This window comes from Engystomops pustulosus, chromosome 1 (assembly GCF_040894005.1).
Source record: "Engystomops pustulosus chromosome 1, aEngPut4.maternal, whole genome shotgun sequence".
In the NCBI taxonomy this organism is placed as follows: domain Eukaryota; kingdom Metazoa; phylum Chordata; class Amphibia; order Anura; family Leptodactylidae; genus Engystomops; species Engystomops pustulosus.
In genome coordinates, this window is record NC_092411.1 from 14,822,095 (window position 1) to 14,834,337 (window position 12,243).

The 12,243-nt window shown below is 42.8% G+C and overlaps 1 protein-coding gene across 1 annotated transcript in view; it reads left to right on the plus strand.

The window, feature by feature from the left end:
* ST8SIA3 (ST8 alpha-N-acetyl-neuraminide alpha-2,8-sialyltransferase 3) overlaps positions 1-9,343 on the plus strand; it is a 186,649-nt gene extending 177,306 nt beyond the window's left edge. Inside the window, exon 5 of the transcript XR_011852997.1 lies at positions 9,311-9,343. The gene's annotated coding sequence lies outside the window, so the exon portion shown is untranslated. The remainder of the gene's footprint in view (positions 1-9,310) is intronic.
* The last annotated feature ends 2,900 nt before the right edge of the window (positions 9,344-12,243 follow it).

A 12,243-nucleotide genomic window follows, 5' to 3' on the forward strand; every position in this document is an offset into this window, starting at 1 on the left:
GCCTGCGCCCATTTAGGCAAAATTTTAAGTTTAATTCTACACCAGGCAGCACCTGACAGAAGGGACGGGGATTAATCATATATGGCGCACATAAGGGGAAAGTTATCATACTCTGAAACTAGAAAAAGATTTATCAGAAGTGCCTGAGAGCAGAACTGTTCTAGTTTCCCATGGCAACCAATCAGGGCTCAGCTTTCGTTTTCCCACTGCTGTTTTTAAAATGTAACTTGAGCTCTGATTGGTTGCCATGAGCAACTAGAACTGTTTTGATCTCAGACTCTCCTGATAAATCCCCCCATGGTACCAGCGTGTGATAAATTGCCCCCAATATCTTTAGCACCGCAATTGGGATAAAATGGAGTCCTATGTGAATCTACATCACGGAATTACAATTGAATAGGAGAAATTTATGTCAATTATAAGGAAGGGGCAGGATTTATCATTTTTGGTTAGTTTGGTGTGAACTTGCGTTTTTTTTTAACTGGTTATACGGAAAAAGTGACTTTTTGATGATATCTACATGTTTAAAACTTGACACGACACATTTATCTAAACAATGCGGAGACTAAACCTGATTTAGATGGTGACATTATAGAACATTTTAATATTTTTAAAAAAATATGTCTCATAATCCAGTATTATTTTAGTGTTTAGTTATTTTTTTTATTACGTTTAATTTTTTTTGGCCGGACATTTTTTTTATATTTTTAGTTCCTTATGTCAGTGATGACTCAGTCCTTAGTGTTTCATAGATGAGACATATTTTATAGTACGGAGAACGCGACTACACAGTCGCATCTACCGCACACCATACCGACACAAAACTGAGGCAAAGGGCCACAGTTATCTTAGTCTGATGAACAATTTTTGGTTATATTTTAGTGACTTTTTGGACACATTGGGGTATTTGCACAACTTTTTTGTGCCTTTTTCCAGCAGTTCAGCAGAGTTCTCCGTGTAGCAGTTTCCCGGTTAACGCCTAATTTGTCTTTGTATTTCTCCTGCTTCCAGATGTTTGCGCCTAAAAGGGTGCAAATGATTGCGCAAAAACACACCAGACCCGACCATGCTCAGGGAAGACAATGGTATTGGAGTTGCGTAAAAATAGTGATGCGCCTTTTTTGGTTGTATTTTAGTGAATTTTTGAGCAAATTGGGGGATTTGCACAATTTTTTGTACAAAAAAACCCCCTGAATTTCACAAAGAGCCAAAAAGACAAAGACACATCAGATGCCAGACTGATTTGGCAAGTTCTGTGCAGCGCTGACTAATCTCTAGGTACTTTATAGATAAAGAATTATTATTATTATTATTAAAAAATAGACTTGCAAAATGCGCAAAAAGAGAAGTAGGAAATAAGATAAATGACCCCCAATATATAACACACTTGCTCACACACACAAAAAAAAAAAAGAAGATAAATCCCTGCAAATAATTTTTGTCCCAATAAAAAAAAAAATCAGAAAACTACACAAAATGTAATCAAATGTAAATAAGTTCTGTGCAGCTTTGCGGAATCTGTGTGTGCTCTATAAAGAATTATTATAATATATATTAAAATGTATATAGGTATAATATTCATTATTTATTAAGTACCAATAATTTTAAGATACAAAAATGTTTAAGATAAGATACACCAAAAAAATTGGGTAAGAAAAAAAAAACAAAAAAAAGAAAAATTAGGTTAATTGGCTCCCTATGAAATTGACCCCAGAGTGGAGTATGTGTGTGTGCATACTGGAGATTAGATTGTGAGCCCCATGGGAGAGGAACCGATGTGTGTGCATATGGAGTGTGGCGAAAATAAATCAGGGGCAATGTAAAAAAATAAAATAAAATAAAATCCCAAAATTTAGAAATAAATAAAAAAAAATTATAAAAAATTATAAAAAATACAAGTAAAAACATTTTTCTAAAATAAAATAAAAAATATGAAATAATAAAATAAATAAAAATTCAGAAAAGCAACGTAGTAATAATTAAAGCAGAAGAGAAAGCTTCTTGTTAGAGCCTATAGGACGTCTATTATTGATTCGTTAGTGGAGTAGAGTAGGATAGAATAGAGTAGAGTGGGCCTATATATATATATATATGTACTATATATACATTATATATATATATGGAGAACGGGCAATGAGAGAGAGGTCTTGACACCGCAGGAGATGGCGGACCACTCAGGTGCTATAATAAGACCGCACATATCTTGGTTCATCTTTACAAGCAAAGAAACGGTTAACAAATTGTGGTGCAAAACTCTCCAGTGTTCAGTGTAATAGTTGCTGCACTCAGGAGAAGGGTCATATTTCTTTTTTTTTCTTTCCCATCATGGGCAATTTAGGTCACGGGAAGGCGAGTATAACGTGTCCAATGTGCGCCCTCTAGAGTTACATATACAGAACTACAAGTGAGGTTTTTAATTTTTTAAAATTCAAAAAGTTCAAATGAAGCAGAAATAACAGTTAAGGCGTTTAATAGATTTTAGTTATTCAAGTATTTCAGGATTTACTGAGGATTTCCTCTTATTTTATAGTTGGCCCAGGGCAAAGAACTCCTAGGGGGACATTAATCATAGGGGGGTCTCAGGTTTCGCCTATTTTTGCGCCTGGTTTGTTCTTTTTTTATGGCTTGTGATTTATGATGGATCTAGTTCTGCCTTAGGAAATGGGTTTTGGAATTGTCTCATGTCCGATTCATTTGCGCCAAATTTGTCTCTAATTTTTACCCTACAAAGTAGATCTCATTTGTGACTAATAATGGAACGAGATCCAAAAAATGTGACAGGACGTTCAGGGCGTCATCTCTGCACATAAAGTCTCAGCCTGTACAATGTCCGGACCACATTGTGCTGTAACTGCAGGGACTAAACGTTACAGAGATGAAAAAAAAAAATTCTTGCTGAAATGAGTCTTTGGCTTTTTTGTACAGTAAATGGAGACTGATAATATTCTCAAATCTGTACAATAAGACAATAATCACTCCCAGAGATGATCCCATAGACCAGTGATGGCAAACCTTTTAGAGACCGAGTGCCCAAATATCAACAAAGACCCGCTTATTTATCGCAAAGTGCCAACACAGAAATTTAATTTGTGATTTATACTCCCTTCTCTGTCACAGCTTTCATTGATACCAGCCCCCTCAGGCACCAATATAGCAGAAAATAGTCCCAGGTACAGCTGTCACTTTAAAATACCTCTTTGCACAGCAAGTCCTGGGCTGTCTGGGACTGCAGGAAGATACCTAGAGTCATCTCTGGTGATGGCCTGAGTGCCCACAGAAAGGGCTCTGAGTGCCACCTCTGGCACCAGTGCCATAGGTTAGCCATCACTGCCATAGACAATGATGAAGCCGTTACTGGGGAAATTTTACATTTTAAAACTGAGCTGAAGGATTTTTCATGTTGCATGGAGGGAATTTTTCATTTGGGAAGCGAAAATCTTTGGGGGACATTAATCATAGTCTGTTAGACTGTTTTGAGCGTCTTTTAGCGCTAAAATCTGGCGCATCTCGTTAATTAGGCGCATTTATGCGCCATTTCTGGCGCACGGCAAAGTTCGGCACTTAGTGGTTTTGAGCACCTGCGCCTTATCTGACATAGTGAGTGCGTCCTATACAGATGTTTGCACGGGATCTATCACAAAAGGCACAAAAGGCACAAAATAGGCGCAGAAAATGCACCTCCTCTGAGCAGCTGCACTTCCAAAAAACTTCCCTTTTCATTACTAAAAACAGACATTTTAGGTTCCCAAATGAAGAATAACCTCTATGCAACATGGAAAATACTTCGGAGCAGTTTTAAAATGTAAAATTTCTCCAGTAACGACTTCATCATTGTCTATGGGATCATCTCTGGGAGTGATTATTGTCTTATTGTACAGATCTGAGAATATTATCAGACGCCATTTACTGTACATTATAATAAAAAAGGAAAAGACTCATTTCAGCAAGAATTTTTTTTTTTTTTTTTACATCTCTGTCACTTTTAGTCCCTGCATTTGCATCATAATGATATTTTTTTGTGCAGAGATGAAGCCCTGAACGTTCTGTCACATTTTCTCAGTCTCCTTTCATTATTGCTCACAAATGAGATCTAACAATTGCGCCAAATTTGGCGCTAATTTAGGCGCAAATGAATGGGACATGCGACAAATCCAAAGTGCATTTACTAAGGCAGAACCAGATCCATCATAGATCAGGAGCCAAAAAGAAGAGCAAACCAGGCGCAAAAACAGGCGAACCTGAGACCCACTATGATTAATGTCCCCCTTTGTTTTTAGTAATGAAAAGTGAAGTTTTTTTTCAAGTGCAGCTGCTCAGAGTAGGGGCATTTTTGCAACTTTTTTGCGACTTTTTAGGCACAAATTAGTGATAGATCCCGTGCAAACATCCATATAGCAGCCGCTCACCATGTCAGATAAGGCGCAGAACCACTAAGTGCCGGACTTTGCCGTGCGCCAGAAAAAGTCACAAATTAGAAACAAATTTACTAACTGCAACAAAAAGTTGCGCAAAAAAATGGCAAAAACTGTCTAAAAAACTATGATCAAATCTCCACTGATGCGGTAGATAGTGTCGCTATAATATTTATATATAATATATAAAAAATAAAGATGATATTTGCAGCTTCATACAATTAAACATATTTTTTTTCAGAATTATTTTTATTACATTTTTTGACAGTAATTAAACATATTTGAAGATAATGGGGGTCATTTACTAAGGGCCCGATTCGCGTTTTCCTGACGTGTTACCCGAATATTTCCGATTTGCGCCGATTTTCCATGAATTGCCACGGGATTTTGGCGCAAGCTATTGGATTGTGGCGCATCGGCGCCGGCATACACGCGACGGAAATGGAGGGGCGTGGCCGAACGAAAACCCGACGGATTCGGAAAAACCGCCGCATTTAAAAAAAAATGTTTTGCGAAAATTGCACTTACCTTCACTAGGAATAGGCCGGTGAATTTCAGGGCATTCCAGCGGACCTCGGCGGACTTCAGCGCAGCAGCAACATCTGGTGGATGCCGGAGGAACTGCCTTAGTGAATCCCGGCCGGACCCGAATCCAGCGCAGAGAACGCTCTGCTGGATCGCGAATGGACCAGGTAAGTAAATCTGCCCCAATATGTATATTTTTAATATAATTCACTCACAGACAAATCTGGAAATCACAAAGTAACAAATTTACACTTCAGCCATTAATGCGGACACAAGAGCTTGCACTCTATGAGGAGGTAGGGATAACACAAGTTATAGAAGTGATGCCACAAAGACAAGGTAGTACAAGCAAAGCTGAATAAACCAGTATCTGTGAAAGTACAGATAAAAAGTGCCGTTAAGTACAGGGTTTTTTTTTAGGAAAAGAGGATTAGTTCCGAGGAATAATCTATATAAGAAGGGATTAACAGATAAGAAATCAGGGAGAGTAGATGGGGAAGAGCTAGATTAGATTAGATTAATCTGAGAGGACCATCAAAAAATAGCAAATGGCAAATTTGATAATGTGAATATTGGAAATTGATCTGGTTGCCTAGGGAAGCGCATTCTAGAGAATTTGTGCAGCTTAAGGAAAGTCTTGGAGATGGGAGTAGGAAATTTGGATTACAGAGGAAATAATTTTTAGGTTATTTGGAGAACAAAAATGATGTTCATCCATTTGGAAACATTTGTGGGCATTAGAAAGAACCAATTAGAGTAAGAAAAAGGCAGAGTCTGGAGATGTTATTGGGGAGTTGGTTACATGAAAGTGAATTTATAGAGAACCTGTCACTTAAACTAACTCACACTAAGTAAACATATCTTTGAAAACTAATAGTACAACTATCCTTATATTGTTATTCCCAATGCCTATTCACGTACCTACTGTTAAGCTGCTCACTGAAGAGAATTCTTAAGATTTCTCTTCAGCCAGTCACATACATCCAGTGTCTCTCTCAACCCCCTCATTCACCCCTCACAAAGGAATTCTCTTCAGCAGTCACACAGCAAGCACATTAATGATGGAGTAGAGCAGGGGTAGGGAACCTACGGCCCGGGAGCCAGATATGGCTCTCTTGTTGGCTGCATCTGGCTCTCAGACAGATCTTTAATAAATAGTGATGGCTGCTGTGTGTCTTAGACTGATCACTGGACACAGGCAGCGATGTTACCTCTGCCTATGTCCTTTGTACGTCCTAGGCGCAATCGCCACCATCATCTAAGCCTGGGTCAAAGAGAAGAGCATGGTAGTGATGAGGAACTGGCTGCAGGGAGCGCTGGTAAGTGCATTTTTTTTTTTTGCTGTGACTACCTATCTACTTGGGGGCATGTGCTGTGGCTACCTATCTACTTGGGGCATGTGCTGTGGCTACCTATCTACTTAGGGGCATGTGCTGTGGCTACCTATCTACTTGGGGGCATGTGCTGTGACTACCTATCTACTGAGAGTATGTGCTGTGGCTACCTATCTACTGGGAGGCATGTGATGTGGCTACCTATGTACTGGGGGCATGTGCTGTGGCAACCTATCTACTTGAGGGCATGTGCTGTGGCTACCTATATACTGGAGGACATGTGTTTTGGCTACCTATATACTGGAGGACATGTGCTTTGGCTACCTATCTATTTGGGGGCATGTGCTGTGACTACCTATCTACTGAGAGTATGTGCTGTGGCTACCTATCTACTGGGAGGCATGTGCTGTGGCTACCTATCTACTGGGGGGCATGTGCTGTGGCTACCTATATACTGGAGGACATGTGTTTTGGCTACCTATATACTGGAGGACATGTGCTTTGGCTACCTATCTATTTGGGGCATGTTCTGGGGCTACCTATCTACTGGGACTATGTGCTGTGGCTACCTATCTACTGGGGGCATGTGCTGGGACTACCTCTATACTGGGAAGCATGTGCTGTGGCTACCTATTTACTGGGGGGCATGTGCTGTGGCTACCTATTTACTTGGGGGCATGTGCTGTATCTACCTATATACTGGGGATATGTGCTGGGGCTACCTACCTGCTAGGATGCATGTGCTGGGACTACCTATCTACTGGGAGGCATGTGGTGGGTGTCAGGATTTGGAGTAGTGAACCCCCTGGACCACCGCGGATGATGATGTAAGCAGACACCTGGGACCAGAATTTAAGTGGCACTCAGTCTTCACCAGAGCCTGCTGCAAAGCAGGATGGTCCCGCTGCAGCGTGGTGCCACCAGGTCGTTCCATAGGCGCGTCTTGTCCATGGTGGTAGCCAAGGTTGAGGTGCAGGATCACTAGGCAGTCTCGTGGTCAGGAACAGGTAGACGGTCAAGGCAGGCAGCAATGATGCAAGGTCGGGGACGGAGCAAGACGTCAGGGCTGGCAGTTAAGGAGCAGAATCAGGAACACTGTGGAAAGCTTCCTCATAGCACTAGGATCCGGCAGGGAATCCTGGGAGCCGCCGGTCTTTATAGGAACCCAGGAAGTGAGCAGCGGCAATCAGCAGCACGCTGGCCCTTCAAATCTGTGATTGCCGGCACGTGCGCACTTGGCCAGCCCGGACGTGTAGGAACGTGGAGAGGTGAGTGAGCTCGGAAAGGGGCGCCGCCACGAAGAGGGGCACGGGTGTGTCTGTGATTCAAGAAGTAGTTCGCAGGGGCACCCGTGACACAGGGACTACCTATCTACTGGGGGGCATGTGCATATTGTACGGCTCTTACGGAATAACATTTTAAAATATGTGGCATTCATGGCTCTCTCAGCCAAAAAGGTTCCTGACCCCTGGAGTAGAGTTTACTCAGAGGAAGATAAAGCCAGACCCTTGTCAATCAGGAAGCTGGAGGAGCGGCTGAGCTAGAAGAACATGAATATCCATAGATGACGAGTCTACTTTACAAGTGGATAGTGGAACTTTACAGGCATGGATAGGAACAATATATGGATAGTTGTACTGCTGAATAATAGCAGCTTTTAAAGATGTGTTTAGTTAGTGTGGGTTTAGTTTAACTGACAGGTTCTTGTTAAAGAGTAAAGGATAGATGAAACACAACCCCAGCACCGAGGGCGAGCTGCCCAGGAGTTATGGTAGTGCCACACAAAAAGGGTAAAAAAAAAAAATCAGGCTAAGAAGTTAGGTTTTTAAAAGATTCTTCCATGGTAAGTATGATATATCCTATCCCGTGTCCCAGGACTGGGCCAAATGGGAAAGCAATGCTGTTCGCAACAGATTGAGAGAAGAGACAGCAGACAATCACTGGGGTCGTGTAGTAGTGTCGGGGGTGATGTTACTGGGACACAAATCATCACTGAGAACTAGAAGACGGGAAATCTGTGCCAGATACTGGGTCAAAATACAGGTTCCGGTTTTCGATGAGGAGTTTAACAGATATGCCTGATATTCTGAGTGACATTCACCTAAATTCCCAAGTTTCCACATACGTAGGAGGTAAGTACACGTTGATTTTTTAAAAAAATTGCCTTTAAAGGACATCTACCATAAGTTTACACATTTATGTACTCCCCCTATAGCGCTAGTGGTCTTGCCCTGTCCTGGCCATCACCTGCTGTATGCACTGTGGGGTGAGACCACTAGCACTACGGGGGGGGGAGTGCATAAATTAAAATATGAGCCCCCCCTGAGGCGCTCAGGAGACATAGCAGGAGCGCCCCAGGGTAATTAGCATAACTTGTATAAATCATTGGGGGTCATTTATCTTTTCCTTCCATTGTTATTTTGGTGTCTTTTTTGCTGTGTAATGGATGTTTTGCGTCTGGAATTTTACGCCTCAATTCGCCGTGTGTTTTGCCCCCTATTTGTTATTACATTTGCCCACTTTACAGATGTTTGTGCCCAATTTATTATATTATACTATTGCGCCTATCGGTCCTGACCAGGCTTAGGAAAAGCAATGGTGGCATTTGTGCAACAAATTGCACCTTTTTTAAAATTTGCACCTAATAAGGCGGAAAAACTCTGGATTTGACAAAGTGCCAAAACGACAAAGACAAATGAGGTGCAAAAAATAGACGCACCGCAGACGCAAAAAGAGCACAGAGAGGGGGGGGGGGATAAGATAAATGACCCCCTATATTTAGCGGCCTGATCTTCTTATTAGGACACATCTACCATCAGTAAATTGGAAGAATCCTGTTTCATAAACAAATATAATAGTCGCCGAAACTGATGGTAGATAATTGTAGATGGTAAGTGTTTTCTTCCACACAAATAAGGGCACATTTACTTACCCGTCCTGTCACGATCCCGCGGTGTGTTGTCCGACCTCGGTACGGGTCTGCCGCGATTAACTTAGATCCTGCATCCAATTTCCTGCATGTGTCGCTTCGCCGCTGAGGTCCGCCGGAGTTCACCTTCTTCTTCCCGGTGCATGTAAGTGCTGATCTTGGGACTCAATTTGATATTTAAAATCCACGGGTTGTCCGAATCAGTCGGGTTGTCCGACGGCCACGGCCCCCTGATTTGTGCCAATGCGCCACAATCCGATCGCGTGCGCCAAAAACCCGGGGCAAAACTGAAAAATGTGCGAAACCCGATGGAAATGCGCTCGTGGGACCCTTAGTAAATGTGCCCCATAGTTTTTCTGTAACATGGTAAATTTTAATACCTACCGCCTGCGCTACACCAAGGGGATCCGCTACGTCATGGCAGACTGGGCGAATGTGGGAGCGCCCTCTGACAGACCGCAGGAGGGCGGCAGGTTTAAATGATCACAGTTTTCTTTACATATCACAATGAAGACGCTATTCGCGTTGATCGTGTTTCGCTGTCTGCTTTCCGGATGTTTAATTTGAAATAAAGGAAATGATTCTATAATGGGAAGACGCCTTGTGTAGTGCCAAGGTTTTGCGTTTTCTCCAGGTTTTTGCCTGACGGTTTTGGGTTGCATCGTGCACCATAAGGGCGGAGGATCTATGGACTGAACCGGTGGCTGTCTGGATGTTTATTTTGAAATAAAGAAAACGATTTTATGTGGTGGAAAGTCAATGTTTTAATTAGAGTTCCAACGATTCCCCTATTTTGAGAAGAAGGGGTCCTCCAACCTACTTCTCACAGGTCCTGTCCATCTGAGCTGTTTTTGGTCCACCCAACAAGGGGCTTGAAGGACTCAAGTTCTTGAGATGGTTTTGGGACACAAAGGTGTGATTATACCTAGGGGGAACTTTTCGAGATTACTACATACAGGCAGCTCATATATTGATCTCAATAAGCTCCACAGACCTGGTCCAGAAGATACATTTTACGCCTCAAATGACAACTAAGAACTCAGTCTGTGTAAGGTGAAGAGGAGAAGTCATCCATCGAGGAGAACATCCAGTAATTACATCTACACCTCACAGCCCGGAAGAAGAGCCCAGGACGCGGCAGTATTACTGGACCTAAGTTCAACCAAATAACAATCAAACACTTGAGGCAACACAAAGCTAATACCAGATCCTAACTTTTTATTAAAGTATCCAGGGGATGTAATAAAACAAAGTTTCTCCAAAGATCTGAAGATGTTCTATCACTGAGCTCATCCCAACTTACTTCCCTGCTAGAAGAGATATGAGAAAAAAGAAGACACTAAGTTGCACAGTTTTAGGGGCTCTCAAGGGCTAAAGACTTTGTAAAAGAAGCGCCACATATAGCGACAGGTTGTATGTGGTATTGCAGCTCAGCCCCATGAATTTAATCTGCACTACAAGTGAGAGCAGGAACGATCCAGTTCCTACAGGAAAACCGCTATGTTTCATATTCCTGGACATTCCCTTTAATTGCCCTTGCATAGCTTTACAGGCAGTCCCCGGGTTATGTACAAGATAGGTTACATACGTTTGTTCTTAAGTTGAATTTGTATGTAAGTCGAAACTGTATATTTTATAATTGTAGCACCAGACGGAACTTTTTGCCCCAGTGACAACTGGATTTTCCAAATTTTTTGCTGTAATTGGACCATCCAGAGACTTCACCAGAGGTCACAGTGGGCAGAGGGGTCCGTCTGTAAGTCGGGTGTTCTTAAGTAGGGGACCGCCTGTACTTGTGACCCGTGTTTAATCTAGTTATAGGCCACGTTAACAGGTAAAGATCACGTTTTTCCACCGGGTTTCCCGAATTTTCCCTAATTTTACCGATTTACACCGAATTGCCCTGGGATTTTGGCGCATACGTTTGGATTGTACTGCATCGGCACCGGCTTTCACGTGACAGAAATCAGGGGGCGTGGCCGTTGGAAAACCCGCAGAATTTTTTCTAAAAATTGTGACGCAAAAATATCACTCACATACACCGGGACGAAGGAGGTGAACTCTGGCGGACTTCAGCGCAGCAGCGTCACTTAGTGGACATCGGGCGCACTACCTTAGTGAATCCCGGCAGACCCGAATCAGCGATGGAGAACGCGCCGCTAGATTGCGACTGGACCGGGTAAGTAAATGAGCCCCAATATCTTTTGCCTGGCTACATTTCTACGTGATATGTTGTGTCCGGTCACCCATTGACCACTCAATGTCCTTCTTGGGCGACCGCTAGTGTATTCAGCTGCCAGGTCTTGGTGCAGCGATTGTCCTTTAAATATAATAGAAGTACATATAGGAGGAGCCAGCGGGGTGACCTTTTATTAAAATTAAGGGGTCCGGCACTAGGAGGTTTGGGACTGTGTAGTAAAGTGTGCCTCCACTTGTGGGAGATTTAACCATCAAGCTCGGAAGAAAACCATGGTATAAGCAGCCGGGGAACCTGCCACTCCTGCAGTGCTGGTCTGAATTAGCATCAAGGGTAAGACAAGAGACTACTACCACCAACATCCGGGTATACCCCATTAGCACCGTGCTCCGACCACATGAAAAAATACCAACCATAGAGCCCACAGGCTGGTCCTTTGGCCACGCCATTGCCTAAGGGTGTTTGTGGTCTTGGCATGTGCCCCCCTGCGCCCGGCACTGTACTGAATGTGGTACTTTTATAATTATGTTAATGAGAAGTGCTCAGGTGGTGTTACCAGAGCCGCTCCATGCTGCAGTTTCACGGCCTGTTACACTTTGCAGGGGCACTTCCCCCTCCCCCTGTGTGAGATTGTATCAGGCAGTGAGTCATAAAAAGAGTGGTGCCAATGAAATTAAAAAGGGGCACTATTTAAGGGATCAATAAACAGGTGGCACAAATGAGGGGACAAATAATAAAGAGAACTGTTAAGTGGGGGCCCTATACATGGGGCCATAAAGAGGCGGTACAAATGATATGGGGCCCTTTGAAGGGGCAATCACGAGGGGGCTAGTAAGAGATTACACA